Consider the following 24,781-nt stretch of genomic DNA (forward strand, 5'->3'; position numbering starts at 1 on the left):
TTCTTAAATAGTCTTATAATTAGCTATATAACCGATCTGATCACAGTAGGTTACTTACATGCAAGTCAGGCTTAAAGACTGGTTAAGAACACATTCACTTTGTCTATTCCAACTAAAATGAAATTCAGATGAAAAAACCTAACCACTCAGATGAAATTTGCAAAATCAAACAGTAATGATATTCAAATGTATGCAGATTTGCAGTGCAACTTTAATTTCTTCTTAAGTATTTGCACATTATCTTGTAATCTTCATTTATATTGTCACACACCACTGTTTTCATATGGCCTGCCTCTTTAGTGCACAGGCTTATACATATATACTGAAAACATTTCCCTTTTAAATTTTAAGGAGAAGCTCCCAGACCAGAATACATAACCTCCAAGGCTAAATACTGAAGAAAAGAAAAATAAAATATCAATGTTTCTGAGAGCAACTTAAACTGAAAAATGGAAATAGGAACTGAGGAGTAGCCAACTTTTACATGCAGGGAAATGTGCAATGAAGCAACAAACCCCTGCAGTAGAACACTCAGGAGATGGGCATAGGTAACGTTCATAAAGCTCAAGGAAGAGTGTAGGCAGTAATTGTTACAAGGAAAACTAAAAGCATCTCAACACAAAGGGGACTACAATGTAGGCCTTCTTTTATACAAACTTCTGTAAAAGTGGATCAACTGTCTGTATGACTCAAGTGGCTCAAATGGTTGTGTAAATGGCCTTCACTGCATTAATCAGGAGAGTATATCCTCCCTGAGCTAGACAAGACCAGCATGGGGAAGTGTATACATGGCTCAGCATAACATAGAGTACAAAAGCTAAATAAAAAAAACCCAAAATAACAGAATTAACTTTGAAGACAGCAACAGACTTCAACCCATGCATTACTTCCTGACTGGTGGAGACGCCTGACAGCACCATGGTGGTAAGCATATGAAGGCCGGTAATGGGAATCACATTTACATTGTGATCCATCAGTATATTGCAATTGCCACATTACGCTGTCCTATGATTTCAGTACATTTCTGTATCACTCCACTAAATCAAAATCTTGTGTAGCATGAACTATGACTAATGAGCACATTTGATATTAAACATTATACCTTCCTCATGTGGAATATCTAAAAGATCTGGCTAGAGAGCACTGGACTCCAATAAAAGGTACCAAGATTTGCATTCATCTCCTACTTGGAGACAACTGAAGAACTCTCTGGGGCTGACATCAGAAATACTAACATATGGCTAAACTGTGTGGCAAATGATTCAATCACAGTACAGGTGACTATCTTAACTAGTAAGGAAAACGACCCTGTTTACTTCATTCCCAAATATCTCGCCAAAATATCAATGTACCCTGTGATGACAGAGGAGGTCATTAAGCAGATTCCATCAAGACCACATCATTGGTGACACAAGCAGAAAGATCAGTCATTAATTAAGTTCTCAAAGTGTCATGTTTATTTTTTTTCTACAAGGTGCAATGCAAGAGACTGTCAGAGCTCTGCTCTCTCCTTGAATTCATCAACACAAACCATAATCCTGAAGAGGGTGTTTTCACATTTTTACATCTCTTTCATGTGTTACAAAAACTATTTCTGATACACCTATAAAATCAGTTCTTCTGAAGGTTCCTTCTCCAGACAGACATTACCCATATATCAATGACCTGAAGAAATAGTGGAAGTAATCTTCACACAGGAAGTTCCCTTCAGTCCCTCACTGTAGGAACAAAACCATGTTACAACATCAAGCAGCTTTGATTCAAGCAAGATTTCCAAACTTCAAGTTGTTTTGTTAAATTTTAAATATTTTTATGATAATAACCTATAAAAGTAGGTTCATTAACTTTTCTCATGTAATTTATCCACAAAGTAACATTTTGCTTGCAGTCATTCCTAGGTTACACATCTAAACCAGGACTGTGGTTTAGTCACTTGGGTACCAGAAACAACTTCTTGCTTTCTTACTTAGAAAGTTTGATGTTTACATATTGACATGTATAAAAATAATAATCCTCCTCATTCAACCCAACATGGAGTGACTCTTTCTTATAAAAGGGAGAAAGTAACCTTTAACACTCATGAGGGGCTTCTTACAAAACAGCTGTTTTGGTTTTGGTTTTTAAAGTAATTGTTAGATGGTTTCATCTCAACAATCTACATTTTTACATCAATTCTTATTACCTCCTTTTAATTTATTTTTTTATTTATTTATTCAGAGGTACGTGAATAGTACCAATAGAACCAATTTCTGTAGGAGAAAAAAACTGCTTTAAGAAATAACAGGCAGCTTGTGCCAGTAGGAAGTACAATACAAAGCATAATATTACAATTGATTTCATTATTTAACCCTCAGGTAAAAATCTTGATTTAATATTAACTTTGTAAGTGCATTTTGCATAGTGCTTGACATGCAGAATACAAATGCCAATGCCATTGGCATCAAAATGATAAACATCATTAAGTTATGCCCAAGTGTTTGTTAAAATAGTACACTCTGCAAGGTTATATATTTTTGTTTGGTACCAAAATTTAACATCAGCATGAAAAGATGTTTCTATGTGTAATTATAATCAGAATGGTTTTGGTTTCATGGTATTTAAGTAATCCAAGAGTTCTTGAGCCACTAGAACTGGGCTTTTAAAAAGTAAAGACATGACTATTAAGAAAGAAGGCTAAAAACCAGTAGTAATGCAAGTTATTCCACAAATGCCCTGACATAATTCTGTTACTTTATTATATTATATAAAGTTATTTCACGCGAAGCATAAATAGATCCAAATTAAAACTAGTACCATAGCAACAGATACGGGATATTTATTGACCTATAAAAATAAATTAAGTACAAAACACACATACCCTATAAATTCAAATTACAAGACTAATTAAGAGATAAATATTTATTTCATTCTTTTTGGCATAGTGTGTAGGTAGTATGAAAGAAAAAAACAACCAATCAGCAAAACACCAGTATGTCCTCCCCTCAGTACATCAAATTTAGGCTTCACTAAAAAGACAAGAATATATCCAGTCCCAACCTTAAAATACCCAGTTGTGAGTAAACCCACAAGTAAAAGCTGTGGATTTCCATCCTGCTCATTTCAAAGCAGTTAAAGTGTAGATCTAATACATAATTATGCTCTTCTACACAGTGTATCTGTCAGACTGGGAACATCAGAATATTTTTAATATACAGGGCCCCTGAGAAAATTTTTAATTTTTCAATAGTGCTCTCAAAAAAAGATAAGGCAAGTATTTCCAGTTATGCTTTGTAAAAATGTAAAAATATTTCTCATGTAAACACACATTCATCTGCTATAATGTCTTAGCAGAACATGAATACTTAGTACACTAAATGTGTTCTGCTTCTTTCTGTATTTAGGTAGTCATTTAACTTGGCAACCAGATGAGCATGTACTGATTTATGAATTTTATGCACTTAATCCATTTTATTGTTAGCTACATACTCAGAAGATACTAGATGTTGCTATATTTCTAAACAAAGAAAAATAAAAGAATCATGAGCAGATAAATACAGTTTGTAAACTTCAGCCTTAAAAAAAAAGTTGTCCTAGAAGATTTGATCAAAATAGATAATAAAAAAGGTCTTGTAGCATGTCCCAGGTTTCCAGCAATATTGACGTGAAGATTGCTGCACTAATGCACAGCATCCTTTTTCAAGCAACAAATTTATCATCTATCATAAGCAGTTTCATATCACTTCCAGCAGGTACATGCTGAACCTAGATGTCTGAATGTATCTTAAAATTAGTTTCATAAGTAACCTACAGCACACAAAAATGCTGAGGAAGAAGACAGAATCCTAAGTATTTAAAAAAAAATCCAACACTTCTGATTGTTGTAAAAAAGAGAAATTAAAGTTTTAAGTAGGTAGAAGATTATATTCTTCTGCATTTTCATTTTGGAGGAGTTTAAAGCATTCATTTCTTTCAAAATGAATAAGCAAAACGATTGACATCTTTGGTAAATGTCTGTCATGGTTTAACCCCAGTCAGCAACCAAGCCCCACATAGCCACTTGCTCACTACCCCACAGTGGGATGGGTAGAAAATTACAACACTAAAAGTAAGAAAACTTGTGGGTTGAGATAAAGACACTTTAATAACTAAAGCAAAAGCCACTCACACCAGCAAAGCAAAACAAGGAATTCATTTGCTACTTTCCATCGGCAGGCAGGTGTTCAGCCAGAAAGCCAGGCTGTACCATCACGTGTAACGGTTATTTGGGAAGACAAAAGTCGCCATTCTGAAAGTCCCCCCGCTTCCTTCTTCCCCCAGCTTATGTACTCAGCATGACATCATCTGGTATGGAATGTCCCTTTGGCCAGTTTGGGTCAGCTGTCCTGGCTGTGTCCCCTCCCAACATCCCGTGCCCCTCCAGCCCTCCCAATAGAAGGACCCTAGAAACTGAAAAGTCCTTGATTTAGTATAGACATATCCTAACAGCAACTAAAAATATCAGTGTGCCATCAGTATTGTTCTCACCCCAAATCCAAAATACAGCACTGCACCAGCTACCAAGAGGAAAATCAATTCCATCCCAGATGAAACCAGAATAATGTCACAGAATAAATTAAGCTGGACTGGACAGCTGGATGTCCTCTGGGCAGCCTGCCACTCAAAACACTGCCAGCACCAGTAAGGTTGTGCAGGGTCTTCTCTGGTAAAACTTAGAGAATGTCAAAGGATAAGGTTCCACAACCTCTCTAGATGGCTTTTTCCAGTGTTCAACTACCCAAATTGTGAATTTTTTGTTAATAACATCATGTCAGAATTATAGCAAAAAATGTAGTAAATTGTACACTCAAAGCTTTTCTCTTCATTTAATGAGACATCTATAGAAATTACAGTACATTTTTTTCTAAATTTAAAAATTTGTAATTCAATGAAAGAGTATAAATTTGGTATAAAACCAGCTCTTTCTGAACTTTTGAAGTGTTTGTGTTAATAGCTCAGATCTGAAACCTCACAGTCTTTCTTCATAGGTTTCATGAACAGCCTAAGTACAAAATTTAGCAATATTAAACAATAGTACAGTGACTCGGCCTTTGGCATTTGACCTTTAATGGTTTGAAACCAGCACTGACACAAATGAAAGGCATGCAGACTACAGCTATGTAATAAAAATTATAATAATCCAGAATTTCTGTCTTAGGGTTAAATCAGATTTAAAGTTCAGACTTAAATATTGTAGGTAATTTGAAACCTTTGCAGCTTACCCTCTGACTAAAACAAGGTGTTCATCCCTACAGCTGTCGCTGCCAGCACCTTTCATTATCACTGGCTTTAACTTCAAGAACTTTCAATTTCATATTTGCAACCTGTTTTTCTCAGCTTTTAACTTTTTTCCCTCTATAAATGATCCTGCAGTTACTAAAATTAAAATATATTAACAGACACATGATAACTTACTGTATTAGAGAAAATTTAATTGAGAGTATTAGATTACTGTGACATGTATCTGTATCAAGGCTTTGGTGAGAGATCAATAATCTTTAAATCAGTCAACAAAATGGTTACAATGCTGCTGAAATTTAAATACTCCAGCAATCATGCTGACATGAAACCAAAATCCATCCTATGGTCTGTAGCTTCTAGAAATTAACTCGCTTTTGCCTTTAAAATGTCCAGCAATCTCTGCTTCCATTTTTAATTTTCCACTTTGCTTTCTGGCTGAATATAAGATTGACAATATAAACCAGTATTTTTTTCTTAGATATTGTCATTTTTATCATTAGGAGGAGCTGCTTTAGGGAACTATAAAATCCACCGCCTAGACACTCTCAGATGAATTTGCAGCTATAGGGAGCTTTCACAATAATCAGCGGTCTGCCTGAAGCTAGACCCGCTCCTCTGCTTAACAGCTAACATGATCAATCTAATGTAATAACACAGAGGAATGTCACAGTGCCCTGGACAACATACTAGATGTATTTTAAAAGAAAAAAAAGAAAAACTGATCTTATTCTCTGCTCTTATACTCTTTCCCTGTGTAAGTCATTTGTCCCGGCTGTTTGCATACTTTCATCACCTGAGTCATTATATTCACACTTAACCGGAGCAACTGAGGTTACAGCTGTTTAATGTTTTGTCAAGAGCTGTTACAGACTTTCAATAACATTCCAAAATATCTTACTTACACGTAAAGAGAAATACATATTCAAGATATTTTTCTAAATGTCTTTAACTCTTCACTGAATCAAGTACAAAGAAAATTTCCAGTTTTACTGTAGCAAAAAGAGGAGAGCTTAAACTTACTTCGAACTTCTCAAATCTGCATTAGAATTTCAGTGAGTCTTAAATTTCTTATTTGATACTGTGTATAATGCTATACTGTTATAAAAATAAGACAAAAATTCATAACTGTCCTTAAAAATGTTAAGTTCTGCTACAGGTGTTCCCTCCTAAATTTTGGGCCTAGAGTATGTACAGTAGTTTAAATACCTACAAATTAACTCACTGATGACTCAAGGGAATCATGAAAGTGTTGACTAATAGAATTCCTATTTATCCCAGGAATATTTTGACACAGATCTTTGACTATCTGGACCTTAAGTGCTTCTGAAAAAATCTTCTAACTGCACATGTCCTGAAATACTTTGAAAATTCACTCTTCTCTGTTTAAGACTAAGTTTTGGGAAAAAAAGACAGTAAAAACCAAATTAAGAGCTTGTGGCATTTTTTAAATCATGATAGAAAATATCTACATATTAACTGCTAAATTCTGTAGTCTCTATATAAATTCACAAATCCTTCAGTACATAAGAATTTAATGTCTTTAAGCATGTGATGGAAAAGGTATGGGCTTCATTGAGCAGCAAAATAGTACCATTTTTCCTCCAGCTCAGTTAATATTTCAGAACCATAATTCCAGTAAGATAAAACTATACCCCTTAGATTCCTATGGAGCATGAAACACTGATCTAAAATAATGAGTAAAACAAAAATATTAGTTAATATCATCACATTTTCTAGAGTCTAGAATTTGATGCTTTTGGAAATAATTTGGAAAGGAGAAGTAATTTGCATATAGGTCTTGAAATTTCCAAATCAGTGATACTGAGTTATAATACTACCACTGAATAATTCTGTTTGCATAATAAATCTGCCCAACCACCAGCTGTTGGGACAATGGGAAACTTAATCAAAATGGATCATAATAATATATTTTAGGTATTAAATCCCCAAAATGCACCTGCTGTCCTATTTGTCTGCATTGAGCTTACACACAAATAGTTATAATCACATTGTTTAGTCATGGGTGCTGCTGATTCTTGACAGAATGCATAAATAAATCTTTTGAACAGAATAAAATTGGTTGAAATACTTGAAGAAAATATCGATTACATTACAATTTTAATATCTCAAATGTATAAATATTTCTATAGAATTGGAACTTTCTGACTCTTGAAGGGTCATTCCCTTTTATAAAGGGAAATATTTTCAATCCATTTCTAACACATGCCCATAAAAATCTGTTACACATGCAAATGATTATTTGTATTTTCATGGAAGGACAGTGTAAAGATAAGGTACACAAAGACTCTTGCACTCAGTTTCCATAAATAGCTCATTGCTGTTTATATGACACATGAGACTCCTTAAAGGAAACGTTCCGTACATCCCTCAACTTTGGTGTGGTAGATATCTTTAAAATTGTAACCATTAGAAGTATTTGCTGAAAGTGATATTTTAAAATTATTCTTGGCACCAAATCATTCAACCACCAACTAAGCAAAGTAATTTGAATTTATTTGATATTCATTAATGCTATATAAATGTCCATTTAACATCTTTTCCATCAAAACCAATTTGGGAAGGCATTAATATTCAAGAAGCTACTTAACTTTAATTAAGAACATTTCTCTGCAATTCAGTGCTGTTTTCAAAACTCATCCATTTGTTACTTGCACACTGTACTTTTATAGAATAGATTTCTGTTAGTGTCTTCCATATTAAAAAATTAAATAGCAATATTTTCCTCAACAGCTTTCTTAATTAGAACTATCTGGCCAGAGTATCATTTTACTATTAGGGTTTAATTTCAAAACTACTACCTTAATATAAGATTAAATGATTAGCATCCACTCATAGATTTTTATATTTTCCACTAATAAAACCAAACAAAGTGGGTTTGGTACTACCCACACATCTGTTATATTGGGAAAGCTACACACATCAGAATGAAATGATGGCCAGGCAGTAAGATTTGTCCAGAGTACTGCATATGTTTCACTATCATAATCTGGAGAAATGGCGTTCTTGTAAAGATTGTGTTGTAACTGGGGAGAATAAAAAAGATGTACAGAAAGAAAGAGAAATATATATTTATCATTGCATTTATAAAATAACATGGATAAAAAAATGAAATAGATAAATCTTATGGGGTGCTCATTCATTTAGAACAGAAAAGGAGTTGAACATTTTATGAGAAAACATAATTATTTTCTATGATGTAGGCAGTACTTGCTTTTCTCAGTGAATCCACTATCATATTTTCTCAGAACAAATGTATTTAGAGCATGAAGCAAATATTGTGATGAAATCTACACTACTGTTTATAGAAAGGCAATACAGTTAATAAAATGTATATGTATGGCTTCTTCTCAGTTCTCAAATATTACATGAAAGATGGATAAAAACTGACAGAAACAAACAAAAAAAATATTAAATTTTCTTCCTGAAGATAATAAATATACAGGTATAGTTACATTGAAAATACAGCAAAACTTTATATATATACTTTATATATATAGCATTTAAATTCATTGCATTTATAGCACATATAAAACCTCACATTTATAAATATAAACCATATATTTATGAATATAGTGAAAATTTCTTTGCAGAAGGATGCAGTCAGTACATTGTGTAAGCATAATTTGATTAAAGTCAGCTCTTACATATAGTAATGTATTGGTCAGCTTGTCTTCTAAAAGCCTCATGAACTTCTTGAATTTCAACAAAAATCTCCACTTTCTTATTTTAAATCCTTTTTCTTTCTCATTTGTCCTGATTTCAGCTAGGATAGAGTTAATTTTCTTCTCAGTAGCTGGTGCAGTGCTGTGGTTTGGATTTGGTGAGAAAACAATGTTGATGGCACATGGATGGTTTTAGTTGTTGCTGGGTGATGTTTATATTAAATCAAGGACATTTCGGTTTCTCAGGCCCTGCCAGCCAGAGGGCTGGAGGGGCACAGGAGGTTGGGAGGGGACACAGCCAGGACAGCTGACCCAAACAGGCCAAAGGGACATTCCATACCAGATGATGTCATGCTGAGTACATAAGCTGGGGGAAGAAGGAAGCGGGGGGACTTTCAGAATGGCGACTTTTGTCTTCCCAAATAACCGTTACACGTGATGGAGCCTGGCTTTCCTGGGGATGGCTGAGTACCTGCCTGCCAATGGGAAGTGGTGAATGAATTCCTTGTTTAGCTTGCTTGCATGGGCAACTTTTGCTTTGCCTATTAAATTGTTCTTATCTCAACCCTTGAGTTTTACATTCCTTTCTGATTCTTCCCCCCATCACTCTGGGCGAGGTGGGAGGGAGCGAGCAGCTGCATGGTGCTTGGTTGCCAGCCAGGGTTCAACCACAACATCATTATCTCTTTTCTATTACATTCCTTTTCCTTGAATCACGTTCCCATACTTTTCTATTATAATAGATTTAATCAGATGATTTGAAGACATAAGATTTCTGAATTTGGATTCACTCTTTTATAGTCCATACAATTCCACCATGTAGCTTTGGATGAAAAAGAGCTTTACTAAGGCTTAGCTGGTAAAACAAACCTAAAGAGAGAATATATCTACCTCTTCCACTTACGCAAGTTATAGTTGTTGCAAATAAATGTCTTTCTTACATGGTTCATCCTTCAATATGATAATTCCAATAAGCTGAATTACCAACTGGTCATCAGTAATTCATAATTACCTGTCATCCCAAGTTTCCCTTACTTCTCTTCATCTGGCCCTTATGCAGGTATGCCTCCAAAATAACTGAGGTCATAAACGAACAAGTCTGACAAAAGATATTAAAGTTTACCTAGTTTATTACTTGGGCATTTCTAATACCCTTTTATACAAATTTCGTTGTCAGGTTGGAGGTTGAAGAAAGGCATGTGTAATTAGAGCATAAATAACAATTTCATTTATTTTATTTCAGGAAAGCATTTCTCATTTGCGTGGTGGCTACTATTGAAATAATGCAATGTGTTCTGAGCATATGGCAGATTTCCTAGAGGATATGCTCCTGCACATTAACGATTTGGTATCTTTTGCTGGCATTTTGAAGATACCATTGATGCCTGAGAATGGCAGCAGCAAAATGACAGAAGTTGTGTAGATATTAAGTGGGTTAGGTGAAACCAATCTTAATGAGCCATCAAAGGATGTGTAAGTGATTCACTTTATGGTTTTAGCTCATGGACACTAAGGGCATGTAGGTTACTTAAAAAGAAAAAATGATTTTAATATCATTACACAAGTTTTGTCATAATAACTTCATTTTAGCAGCCCCTTGTGTCTGTGCCCTCATCATCTACTTATTTATTTATTTATTCATTTGCAAAGTTTTGCTTCTGCTGCTTTCTTACTTCCTATCTGTGGGCCTGAAGAAGGGCTGTCACTTCTGCCAGAGGATAGCCAAAGTGAGTTTCAGAGTTAGAAGGGTTCCTGCTGATGGTCACACTAGTGGGGTTCACAGCCACATGAAGGTAACAAGCAGACACAGAACCTGGAGATTTCACATCCCAAATGCAGGTGATTTAGGTTACCCACAACAATTACTCTCCTTTAGAAGAAGCTCTTCTAAGTTCACCTTACCAGATTTCAAGAGAGAGGTCTAAGACATCTCCCACCATTCATTTCTTCTGTAGTGTAAATACATTTCAAAAAGTAAATAAGATTTTCTTTCATAAGGTCAAGAACAGAATTCTTTTTTTACTAGCAAAACACTCCAGCATAAAGACAAAGATTTGAACACTGACACCTACATTTTCTGCTTTCAGTGTTCACATGATTGTGGGTTTTTGGGGGGTTTCTTATTAGTTCAGCAGTCTGCATTTGGTTGTTAGCAAAGTTTTGTGCTTTCTTCCAAAAATATGATTAAATCATGTTTACAATTGTTTGATGTTCCCCTACTTTATTTAACCTTTTACTGTCATAATCACAAGCATCACAATCAAAACTTTCTGACCTTCTGCCTTCATTAAAGGGAAATCCAGGCATACTGAAAGTTTACTTTTGTTTGCAGAATGTGATGATGACAGGGAAACTGGAGGAAATCTCCCTTTGACCTAGTAAATAAGGAGATTTTCCTACCTCCACAAACCAGGGTTTCTTTTACTGGGTTTCTAACAAACTGTAGGATCACTAGAAGTGCATGCTTTGAGCTGCATTTAGCATTGCCAGTATATCTTCCAAGGAAAAGGGATGTTTCCCCAAAGGAGTAAAGCATTTACTGTATGCTAACAAGTACAATGTTAGGACGGGAAACACTGAAAGTTCTTCTGAGGAAATAACTCTAGCATCGCAAGAATTTCCTCTTATTCTCTCCTACCAACCTCTCTAAATATAAGTTCCAATTTTAATTAGAGACACTCTACATCATCCAAGGTGGCAAGTCCACTGCAAAGGTTTTACTAACCAGGTAAAGAGCTGGTAGTGTATAGTTGTATTAATACAGAATGCATAATTTCTTTGTTCTTCTGTGAGAATTCCAGAAAACAGGTCAGATGGCTACACTTCAAAATACGGAAATAAGGATTAAGCTTAAGATGGTGTTAATTTTACAATATTGCCATTCTTCAGTATAATTTCTTTAAGCAACATAGAATTATCTTCTGGATCATGTCCTGTTAATATTTCTGTCTACACAATAGTTTTGGTAGTTGGTAGGGATAGTTGTGTTCAGCCAAAATTCCCACCGCAACAACAGGTCCAGTAGTAGGTCTGCCTTGCAAATGAGTTCAGTCAAGCAGTCGGTTGTGATGGTGGTTGCCTCTCATCACCGAAGTAATTAAATTATATTTCAGAAATGCTGAAAAAATCTATATATCACATGCAGCTTTGCTTCTCTGCATGCCCCCCTTTGTTGCTGGTTAAGGTTTGCTCATACTTTGCCATGCATTAATAAAACTTTGTTTTCAGACCTGAGTCCTCACTTCCTTCCCATCCCTCAGACACTGGCATAGAGTTTAACAGCCTTTAGTTCAAAGAATATATTTTTCCATCACTTCCCACATGTCAGCCCCATGTTCTTGAGCTCTCAACAAACTCCAGAAAAATGCTCCAGAGGATTTAGCAACAGCACAGGAAAAATGCTTAAATTTGTAGTAAATAATAAAGACTAAGACAAAGGGTTCAATTTCCCTTTTGTTCTGCTGCTCTGAACTCAGTGAGCTATAACTTTGATTTTAAAAGGGTGGGCAAATTGCAAATGATAACAGCACTATTCATAACATGAAACAATTTGATTTTGCGTAATATTTTCTGACAGGGGTACCGAATCTGACAGCATAAGCCATCAAAACCAAAACGAAGAAAAAGTAGACATGATGTGCATGAGCCCCAAGTAAGGACTGTAACTTACTTTTAATGTGCACTCCTGAAAGCTAACAAAAAGCACTGCATCCAAAAATCATCATCCAGAGACAGAATATTTAGCATTTTTGTCCTGGTTTCAGCTGGAATAGAGTTAATTTTCTTCTCAGTAGCTGGTGCAGTGCTGTGTTTTGGATTTGGTGTGAGAGCAATGCTGATGGCATCTGGATGGTTTTGGTTATTGCTGGGTAATGTTCACTTTAAGTCAGGGACTTTCCAGTTTCTCAGGCCTTGCCAGCGAGAGGACTGGAGGGGCAGGGGAGGTTGGGAGGGGACACAGCCAGGACAGCTGACCTGAACTAGCCAAAGGGGTACTCCCTACCATGGGACGACATGCTGAGTATATAAACGTGGAGGTTGGCCCATGCTGCTGATCATTGCTCAGGGACCAGCTGGGCATTCGTCAGTGGGTGTGCAATTGTATTGTGCATCACTTGTTTTCTTTTCCCTTCTCTTTGGATTTAGTTCCTCTTAACCCTCCCTCTTTTTCATTATAACTGTAATTTTTTAATTGTTTTTGCTCTTTCATTTTAATTTTATTTCAATTATTAAACTGTTCTTTTCTCAACCCTTGAGTTTTACATTCCTTTCTGATTCTCCTCCCCATCCCTCTGGGTGAGGGGGGAGGGAGTGAGTGGCTGCATGGTACTTAATTACTGGTTGGAGTTAAACCATGACAACTGTCTACAGCAAAGCCATCAGAAGGGAATCAGAAGAGGATTATATATAAGCTTTACCCCTAATATTTTTTTTTTTAATATGCTGTTGTTTTATTTGATGCATACCAGCAGTGAGACCTTGCCTACTAAGGTCAGAACACCAGATCAAAAGATAATATGCAGGTTTGATTTTAATGCTCAGAAAGTTGTACAGATTTTATGTTGTGTCATAAAAGCATCTGTGTCATGTAGAATCTTAGCAGAACTATTTTTTTAACATACAGATTTTTTTGCATGATTTATTGTGTAAGACCCTTTAATAAATGTAGTCCATACAGCACATAAGCTTAGTCCAGCAGCTATCAATTAGGTGTAAAAATTAGCAAATGGAGTTCAGACTACAAAAGAATTGAGGCCAACTTCATTATGAGATGAAACGTCTGATTTTTTCATTCTCTTTATCCTCCTAAACCAGAAGTTAAATGCCTTGAAAAAAAAAAAAAATCCCAAGTTTCACATTAGCATTCATTAACAGACAGGAATTTGTCTGACATACTTTACAACTATTTTCCTGTTTCTCTCATTTATCAGTCCTTCCAGCAGAAATGTGCATATGACACATTCAAAACTGTGAAATTAAAATAACGATGTCTTAAAAAAACCATGTCCTCTCACTGTGCTTTACCTTCTTATTAGGATTTTCTTTGTAATTGATATGCTGATCAAAACCAACAGTCTCAAAACTTGTCTGATCCTATAAATATACTCATGACAAAGAAAATGTTGAAGTGAATTTGTGTTTGGGGAATGGAGGTAATTTTAATAAGAAAAAATAAACATGATTTCAGGAAGGGAGGATTTTTTACCTTTTAAAATATGCAGCGTTGTTTCCTCCTGAAACACAGGCCACAATTTTTCTTAGCTAAAACCATATGAAAAGTTAGTGAATTATCATCTGGCTGATAAATGCTTTATAAAGGAGAGGATGATCCTTCAAAATATGCATCAATAATATTTTTACATGAATCAAAGAGCAACATATGAAAAGCACAAAATATATTCAATATTTTTGTACCATTCATTATGCTGAGAAAAAATTCCATTGCCTTCTTCATTTTACCTCATGCGAGTGTGTTTCTCTACAGCCCATTGAAAGCACTCCTGTTTTACACGGTCATGCTAACTCATTCACCAGATTTACACAGAAAAGCTCAGAAGTTTTCAAAACAAGGATATTTCGACAATTTAAGCAACTGCTACTTTTAAGACCATTGGTAAAAATACAAAAATCCCCACTTTTTTCTATTTTAATTTGACTCCTCAATGTTATGGGTTTCTTTTAATCTTTTTCCTTTCCTTACCTTTCAGTTCTCAGTAAAAGAATTTCATACAAATAACATTCTTAGTATTACATGGGAAATTCTGCAGAATCCACTATCTGTGGACATACAAATTACTAGTTTGGGTAGAAAACAAGTGGAACAATTTACCTTGGCCTCTTTAAAACAGGTAGGTAAGGAAGGCACTACATTAAATATGCAGAGGCAAAAAAGCAGAATCTTGTCCTGCCTTTGTGCAAGAAATCACCTTTTGCCGAAGTCGTACTTTTGGGTTTTAGTTTAGATTCTTGCTTTTCTCTGGATAACCAAAATTTTTGCATCCTTCAAGAAACCCCCATGAAAAAAGTAATTTGAAAAATTGTACGGTTTTGATTGGTTGAAATAATTTACTTATTTCTGTTGGTTATCTTACAGTTTTATACTAGCTCTGTGAACTTAAAGGTGGTTCATGAAACTAGCAGCAAAGGTGACTGTCAATGTTTCCTGCTTCTTGTAGAAACAAAAATTTACTAAACACAGCTACACAATTCTTCCTCTACTTTCATTCCACTCACCACCATCCCCCATTTAGGATGGTTTTTCAAGAGATACTCTTACTGTGGTAATTTTTTAAAGTACCAAATTGGAAGGGGGGCTCGGCAATATGTGTGAAATATGTCAGGACTTGGTTGAAGCAAACATATTGGGTACTCAAGACAAAGGCAACTGAAGTCAATGGAATATTTTCTAAACAGTTCAGTGAACATATACCAAACCTAGGATCTACATTCCAGTTAGTTCAAGGGAAGGCTATTCCCAGCTCATGTTTTAAAAACCATTTACTAGTAGAATTCTGTCATCCAGAATGAAAAGTAAAGTCATATCAAAGTTATGTTATTGATTCACAGCCAGTTGCCTGCAGCTGGGGAAATCCTAAATTCCTGCACATTCATCCTACTGCTTAGGAATCTGGAATTTCAGATTGTACAAGTATGACACAAAGAAAAGAAAAATCAATACTTTGACTAATGTGTTTGTCATTCATGAACAGAGATGGTCGGCACTATCAGCATAAATTATTTAATCTTTAATTAGTATGAATCTAAGGAACAAGCATTATTTTCTAAGTTAGTCAAACAAATATGCAAGTTTTCAATGAAATTACAGTGAGAAAGGTCACTGTTATGAAATTACAGTGAGAAAGGTCACTGTTGACTGAGACATAGCTGCAGATCAGAAACAAGTTGATTAGTCCCAGATATTACTGTAACATTAAAAGTTAATTAGTGAGGAAGCATAGGATGATGAAAAACCCTTATCTATAACAGACATTGCAATTGAATTACCTCAATGGAGAATACTGTAGGCTTGACTGATGCATACTAGTAGTAAATGACTAAAACTTTTTCTGCGCTTTGAGAATATACGGTTGTGTTTCTGAAAGCTTCTTCTTAAAATATGCTCTGTTTTTTAATTTGATAGGGACTTTTCTAAATAGCAAAATGGTGATAAGGGGGTTTGCTATATGAAAGGGGTTTCCCCACATATACAACCTGAAATTGAGTATTAAACTTTTCACACTTTTGTAATACTTTTCAGATCACAGCTCATAAAAAAACCACCACATTATTTAAAAATAAACTCTTTTCCCTTGAGGCCAACTGAAGACACTCTATCCTGGGACTTCTAGAGTATCTGTCAAGATGAAAGCAAATGATATTTTTCACCACATGCCAAACATTTTTTGTTCAGATTCTCTTGATATTAGGTTAATCATTTTAACATAAAGCAAGAGATACGGAATATTTTGGAAGCAACATATAAATTTTCATGGAAACAACCCCAAAAGAATGGCATAATCAGACCTAAGAACAAAGCTAAGAACAAATCTCATATAAAAACAAAGAAAATGCATGCAGAGAGCTGGACAACATCACCTAAAGCCTCTCCAGTATGATCCTCCGTTATTGCATTTTTCCCTAAAACAAAAGAAATAAAAATAATAAAGGAAGAGCAAAATATTTTTTTTTAAAAAAACATAATAAAAAGAAGAAAAAGGGAAAATATCAAATAGTATATTCTAAGAAAAAAAAACTAAAGATTTTTCTAAATCTCCTTGTGGTCTTGTATGAGGAAGCTGTAAACCTTTAGCAGTTGCTAGGAATCCAAGTCGCAGATGAAGAATCAATTTTACTGCATGCTGTGTAAACACAAAATAAAAAAGTAGAAAATGTATATGGATTATGCTGCAGTTTGCAGTTGCAATATACAGAATTGGCACTTGCTGATCTTCAACCCACAAAAGAGGGATCTTCTAAGAGGCCTGGCAAGGTAGACAGCTCTTTAATCTTCTCTGTATGATGGATACACCAAAAACCCATCACTACCCTTTCGGGTCCCTGAAGTACTCTCGCCTAAGGTAGTCTATGTCAAGAATACATGGTGCCTCCAAGTTGGTCACAATAGCATGCTTTTGCCACTTGTCCTGTTAGGCTTACCTCAGTCTCCAGTGCAGACAACTGTTGGTATCCTCCATCACTCCAGAAATCTAGTTGAGTTCCTCTCCATTTTGTATTGTGATGGTGCTAGTGTACACTGTGCACCAGTGTCCACCAAAGTCTTACATCTCTGAGGACCTGATATGTCTGGCCATCAGATAGATCCACACAGTCCAGTAAACTCAGTTATCCCTTTCCTTCTCCTGGCATAAGGCAGAGAACCTCTATTCCTGGTCACAGTATTCACTGCTGACCATTGCAGTGCCAGACTAGAAATCATTTCACCGCAATTAAGAGAGAAACTTTTAGTCCTTCTTCTACGGGGAATCACAAGAATTTACCCTCTTGAATGGCCCTTCTTAGCAGCTGTCTTTTCCCCCGTTTGTGTGTGTTAGCTTCAAGGCAGGTTCACCATCCCACTTCCCCATGTCGTCCCTCTGGTCACACAGGAAAAAACTGAGTGCCACATGGTGTGGTTGGGATGGAGCTAACTTTCCTCATACCAGCCAGACCCAGTACAATTCTGCATTTCTGTGGTTTCCACCACCTTGACTGCAAGGTCACATTACTAAAGTTGTTACAACATCTGCAATTTTTTTACTCATAACAGCTTTAAATATAAATATATTCGCATAATTTCCATCCAAGAAGGTAAAGCAATACACTTAACTATATGTTCACATAATAAATGCAAGGTGCATCACTAGCTGTCATTTCATATCCAACTTGATGAACTAAATTATAGTTTCAGAAGAATTCTATGTATGCTTAAATCCATTTCTTTTCTATTCCTTCCGCATATGTCATTGGGAAAACAGTAACAAACAAACTACTTTGATTACCCTATGAGAAAATACAGTGTCAAACGTTGACTATGTGAAGAATCCATACCTTACTACTACAATGTCTAAAAATAACTTTCACTGTGGACAATGCTATTACCTTTACTTAGACAATAAATTAAAAAAAAAAAAAAGAAAAAAATGTCCAAGAATGAAAAGTGATGCAATTTACTGCACCGTTAAACTTCAAAGTATGTAACTGCCTATTGAAATCCACAATCATGATCACTGAGATGGTAATGAATCTTGCAGACATATCTACACTATACAATCAAGACCTTAGGCTGTCCTAGAAGACTAGAGAACCTATATACTGAAGTTACACCATACTTGGACTTGGGATCTTAAACGTTATTTAACTTTTTCATCTGCACAAGGCAGGGATGATAATGAAACAGGAATCGAAATACAGCTTTCTTTAGTCAGTATTTTGCCTTTAGGATAGAGTAGTCTGGACTCAGTAAATACGTCACTGAATCTCACTAATGGCTTATTGGTTTTATTGGCTTATTCCTCTTTGCATGAGTTATATGTATGGATTTGTGGTGACAGAGTTCAGCAGTGAAAACATTTAGCTGGGAAAGTGAGTGCATAGCTTCACACTTCTGTTGCACATACTGAGAAATAAAATGGAATCCAGGTTTTCCTTCTTCTCAGAGAATGGCCCCAACTACAAAAGGAAATGCCAATATAGCCACAATAGGATGATTTCACTAGTACATGATTATGTCCTGTGTTGTATTTTGTATTATTTAAGAGAAAAATCTATTAAATGAAGTGATTGTTTGAAATATTGCATTTTGATAAATTAATGTATAAAATATTAAGCTACATAAAATAAATCATATTTTTTTAAAATACTGTATTAGGTAAGTGTAATATAAACATTTACGTGTTTGTTTGCTTTAAAAGAAGGGTTCATATGTTCTTTGCGAAAGAATCCCTAAAGCCTGATCATACTCACATCTATAATGAAGGAAGTAAAGAACAATTTACAAAGCATACACTTATATATAACAGGAAGGAAAGAAGAAAAGAATTTACAAAGCATACACTTTGGAAAAGTCAGATATGGCTACAATACAGGAAATAACTCTGCTACCACAAATGAGTAGTAACCATGTGGTCAAATGCACAGTAGCGCCTGTCAAGAGTCTAGAACCCAAGAGCAAGCTAGCAAGATACAAAATATATGAAGACATGGAAACTAAATCAAATGTGCAAGAGTCACACCACAGAGCACTGAACTGCACAGATGATCCTTTAACAGTGTCTGGAGAAGAGTTCAAAGCAAAAGGCTGCAAAAGGCATCTAGGGTTCATATACATGTGTGTATATATACACATAAGTAAACAAATAAAGTAGAAAGCAAATCTTGTTAGGTAATACACCCAATTATTAACATAGTAAAAAAAAAAAAAAAAAAGAAGCAGCTGAGCACAATCAGTATTTTCATCATTGGCACATACAACAATAAGATAAAACGATAACAGCTTTGTAAACCAAGTAAAGACACTGACAGTAAGGAAGATAGCTCAACACAGAGGGCCAATAAATAAAACCTTGCTTCCTTTAAAGTCTTCATGAAATATTTTTAGTATGTTTAATTCTCACTTCCCTTAATTTTTACTGTACATATGTGGAATCATACAATACTGTCTTCTATGTATGAGAGGCCTATATCTTGGTTTTGCTGGCAGCTATTTGTCAAGGGTGAAAAAATTGTTTAGGTTATTAATGCTATTAGGTAGCAGATAATTGGGTATATGTGTGGGAAACTCAAAAATTGAACTCTCACGCAGAAGCCTGTCACTTGCTAGCTGTGACTGGTACAGTTTGGTTGTTAATTTTGACAACACCTGGGCTAAACAGAAGTGGCATATCTTGAATTGTGAAAATAATAGACATGAGATAGAATCACCAACTCGGAAGTTGATCACATGTTGTGTTTCTATATGTTGACTGTTTATGCTGGGAAAACTGAGGGTTTGGAGGCTTCCAGAAAGGAGGCAGTGCCAAAACAAGTTTCCAACAGGAAAAAGTGGCTTTTGAAAGAAGAATGTGAAGTGCTTGGCTGCAGAAAATATCCTGGAAGTGAGAGACAGTGCTAAAAGTCCTATGCAGAGATGAATGTCAGGGGCCCAGGGATCTCAGTCCCAAATGCTTGAGACTGGGAGCAGTGACACAGCAGAAACCAACATAACTTTCTGCCCAGCCATCACAGGCCAGCAGTGACCTTCCTGCTGGACAGGGAAGTCAAGGCCTCATGGACATAGAGGTAGCTAGGGATGAGCAAACAAGTTAAGTAAGGTAAAAACTCTAATCTCATTGCTTAAATAAACCCCAGCATCCAAATTCCCTACTGCTGCGATGAAGAGACGAGAAGCAGCTTGATGCAAGCAAATGTCGATTTATTGTATAGAAACACGGGTATATATGCTTTCAGAAGTCATGCATTTTAAACAGGTTGGTTCTTTTGAGCTAAGCATTGCATACTAGGCAATCCCCGATTGGTGGTTAACTACCATCAATTAACAGCAAGGTGTTACCTTTCTTTGGCGCCATCCTTGCGCCATCCGTCCCCCACTCCCCTATGCTCTCTCAGCATGACTCATCATGTTAATTGTTGTGTCTATACAAGCTCGAGCACATTCCCCTCAGCTAACTGGTTGCCACGCATGGTCCTAATTTCCAGCCCGCTCCTGCACCCTACAGGTTGTTTATCCTGTCTCACCCCTAACACTGTTCAATGTCTGACTCTGAAACACTTTGCAGGAAAAGCTTGAGAATATGTAAAAATGACAAAGTCATAAAGTTCCTTTTATTTGCTGGAACATGAAATAAGCTGCTGGATGAATAACCTTTGCTTTTGCTCCTTGAGTTTTGCAGTTGGATTCCTTTATTCATATATCTAGTCTTTTATTTAACAAACTTCTAAATGAAATAATAAACAAGCAGTTAGCTAGAGGCACAAGTGTCTCCTATCCACATGTTACAATTTAAAATAAATGCACGGAAGAGATGGATTCAGCTGAACTATAGCCAAAAAAGCCTGAATAGAATAGGAACCTGAGATCCTCAGCTTTCCAAGAAAATAGTGGTCATTCAACCTAAAGAAAGTTCAGTGGAGTGATCCTTTGAGTATTCATAGCTCAGATCTCAGTCTGCACCACCCTACTTGACGTGGCTATGATCTGGCTCCTCTTGAAACTACAGTGGTTTGACCTGAGCTGAAAGGAATTGTAAATCCTACTTATGGATAATGTAACCCTATTAAAATATGTAGATCTTCATTTTCATCTTTTGAGTGACCCACCACTTCTGTGCACAATAATCAGGACCTCCATACTTTTGTAGGTGTGGCATTTTAAAGAATCTTGTACTTGCATAGATAACAATAACTCCCATTCAAAATCCTGTGGCTTATATTCAACACTCTGTTTACCATCAGTGCACCATTCACACTGGAAGAAAGTCATAATTTAGATTATTTCAATGAAAGAAACTTACTGACTCATTTTTTATTTTATACAAACCACAACAATATGTACTGATCACTTGCTGGCGACTAGCTTTCTAAAGCTTGTTTTTCCTCTGGCTTCTGTTTTTTCTTTTATTTCAGTTTTGCTTCTGATTCCGTAAGTACTGCAGGTTCCACATATACAGATACACTCATTTAAAATGACATTCAGAGGTCTAGGCAAAGATAAAAATACCATTTAGCCTCAAGTTATAACTTTTAGAAAGTCAAAAGTTGAGGGGGAAAATAAAAAGAGGGAAATGTTTTTAGAACACATCAATAAATTGTTCTAAAAATGCATTTTCATCTTTCACATCTTTTTTTTCAACAAAGAGAAAGGCACTCTTTACATTTAATTTTGTTTTTACTTCTTGCAATGAACAGAAAAAAAAGAAAAGGTGGGTTTTTTTGATAGCTGCAAAGAGAGGAACAACTTCCACTGACTAAATTGGTGGCTACAAACCTGATTATTATTTAGGATGGTAAATGTATAAAATAGAAACTCTCTGTTAACATTCTTGATTAATTTAGTAGTGATTCAACAGCCTGGGAGACCAGGCTTATCCATCAATAGAGCAGCTACTGCTTGGGGAAAAAGGTGTACAAATTTCTCCATACTGATGCACCTTCAGCAGTTACAGAGGTCAGCACTGAAGTCTACATTTGTCACTATGTTACGATATCCTAGATACTATAATTTTGTAGTCATTCTGAAACTTACAAGTAAATGCCAATTTTATAATGACAATCCCTGTGGGTTATTGAAGTGGAATATGAGTATACCTCAGCCTCTATTCAGATGTTGCTTTCTCTGCTATTACTTCCATACAGCGATTCTCCCATTAAAAAGCTATAAAAACTACACAGATTTCTCAGAAGTTTTTTCTGGTAACATTTTTATCAATATTTATCAAGATTTGTTTAAGGAGTTATAGATAGCAAAAATCACTGGTTTGGTTGTATACATCACATAAGTGGTGCCAACAATTTGTGAGAACAGCAGTATTTTAAAAAGTAAACAATCTTACTCATCGCAAATGAGTTCAAATCACGTCTTGAATTTTTTAATTTTTTTAACCTGTTTTACAGTTCCAAGTATGTTTGTTTATTTCTATCTTGAATAATCCAGTCACTAATGGTTCTCTATTTTTATGACATCAGAGAAAAAGTCATTTCTGGCTATCAGTTCATCCTATAAGGTAAACTTTAAATGACAAACAGACTAAAACTATTTCCACCCAGTTCCAGGCAGAATGATGACACAACATATATTCACTTGGATATTATACTTTTCTTGAGAATTGCACAACACCCAAAGGCTTAGGTCTCATGAGCATCACTTGCTGGAACATCAAATTATCTACAAAATTTAAGTTACTTTAAAATTAAATTAATTTTGTCTTGCTGTGCACTTCACAGTTAAAAAGAAGTGTAACTGCTTAGATGCTAATTTTAGATAATTGGAAAACAAAGTGCATATTGTTTAACTATGTAGGCCTATTTTTAAAAGAATGTTTCACTAACTCCACTATTGAGAAATTATGACGAACTGGTCAATAATGAGAACTAACAGTGGATATGTAATTACACATTATTTGGGATAGTTTATTACTATGTAAAATTATTTTTCCCCTTTCTTTCTTGATAGAAAGCCTTTCAGTTACATTGCAGTCCCTCAGCATCCCCTGGATATGTAAAAAAGCCTAAATCAGATCTACATCTTGCTATTTACAGAGAGCAGGACAGAAACTTGAGGTCTATTTGCCTGCTAGGGAACAACTGGGCCAGTTTCGTCTTAAACTGCTGAAGCTAAGACTGTATACTGGGTCTAGCTGGGATAGAGTTTGTTATGTTCATAGTACATGGTATGGTGCTGTGCTTTGGATTTGTGACCGAAACAGTGTTGATAACACAGGGATGTTTTCTTTATTTCTAAGCAGTGACTGCACAGCATCAAGACTTCTTCTGTTTCTCACAGTGCCCTGCCAGTAAGTAGGTTGGGGTGCACAGGAAGTTTGGAGGGGATGCGGCTAGGACAGCTGACCCCAGCAATCAAAAGGACATCCCATACTATATGATATTGTACTCAGCGACAAAAGCTGGGAGAAGAAGAAAGGAGGGTACATTGACAGTGATGGCATTTGTCTTCCTGAGAAATATCACACATGCTGGAGCTCTGCTTTCTGGCAGTGGCTGAACACTTGCCTGCCAATGAGAAGTAGTGAATTAATTCCTTCTTCTGCTTTGCTTGTATGCATGGCTTTAGTTTTACCTATTAAACTGCCTGTCTCAGCCCCTGAATTTTCTCACTTTTATCCTTCTGATTCTTTCCTCCATCTCAGTGTGGGGAGTGAGTGTGTGGCTGTGTGGAGCTTAGCTGCTTACTGGGGTTAAACCAAGACAGTTCTTTCTGGAATGCAATGTGGGGCTCAAAGGGTTCAAGTTAATGGCAGATTTTATAGGTTGAATTCATAGCTGTAACAGCTGGTTACCTATTAATTGGCAGGTTTCTGTGCTTGCCACAGGGCTTGCTTGCCTCACTGTATATTAGTCTAGTGCTCGTTAGTGGCTGCTTCTTGCTTTCGCTGCTTGCTGTGCTGCTGCACTGCTTATCACTCACTGTGTTGTGCCCAGGAACATTCTGGTAACAGCCATGGCGATGCGCCGGGGCTGGCAGGTGGCCAGGGCATGGCTGCTGTTTCTGTGCTGCTCTGCTGGACAGGCTGGAACTCCAGTGTGAGCTCGAGTCAAAGGGACTGTGACCTGTGGATGAGTCCACATGGGAGCAAGACACCCTGAAACTTCTGTGACTGTGGATAAGTCCATAACAAAGGAGGTACATGTTGAAGTATCTGTGGCTGTGGATATGTCTATGCTGCAGCAGGTGTACTTCTGAAGGGATTGTGGCCCAAGGATAAGCCATGCTGCAGCAGGTGTACCTTGAGGCATCAGTGGCTGTGGATGAGGCCATACTGGAACATGTTGAAACATCTGTGACTGTGGATAAGTCCACGACACAGCAGGAACACCCCTGAAGGGACTGTGGCCGTGGGTAAGCCCATGTTGGAGCAGGTCCACTCCTGAAGGGATTGTGGCTGTGCATAAGGCCACACTGGAGCAGGTACAGCCCTGAAGTGACTGTGGACTCATGGATAAGGTTGCACTGGAACAGGTGCACCTTGAAGCAGCTATGGCTGTGGATAATTCCATTCCGCAGCAGATAAACCCCTGAAGAGAGTGTGGCTCACAGATATTGTTCCACTGGGAGCAGGTATACCCCTGAGGACTGTGGACCATGGATAACTCTTAGCTGCCTACCAGAG

General features: G+C 36.3%; 1 long non-coding RNA gene across 1 annotated transcript in view; it reads left to right on the top strand.

Moving 5' to 3' along the window:
• LOC114013040 (uncharacterized) overlaps nt 1-24,781 on the top strand; it is a 114,964-nt gene that overhangs the window by 12,638 nt on the left and 77,545 nt on the right. The window contains exon 2 of the long non-coding RNA XR_003555882.2: nt 12,517-12,591. This is a non-coding gene — a long non-coding RNA (uncharacterized LOC114013040). The remainder of the gene's footprint in view (nt 1-12,516; nt 12,592-24,781) is intronic.

The sequence above is a fragment of the Falco peregrinus genome, chromosome Z, assembly GCF_023634155.1.
Source record: "Falco peregrinus isolate bFalPer1 chromosome Z, bFalPer1.pri, whole genome shotgun sequence".
Classification (NCBI taxonomy): domain Eukaryota; kingdom Metazoa; phylum Chordata; class Aves; order Falconiformes; family Falconidae; genus Falco; species Falco peregrinus.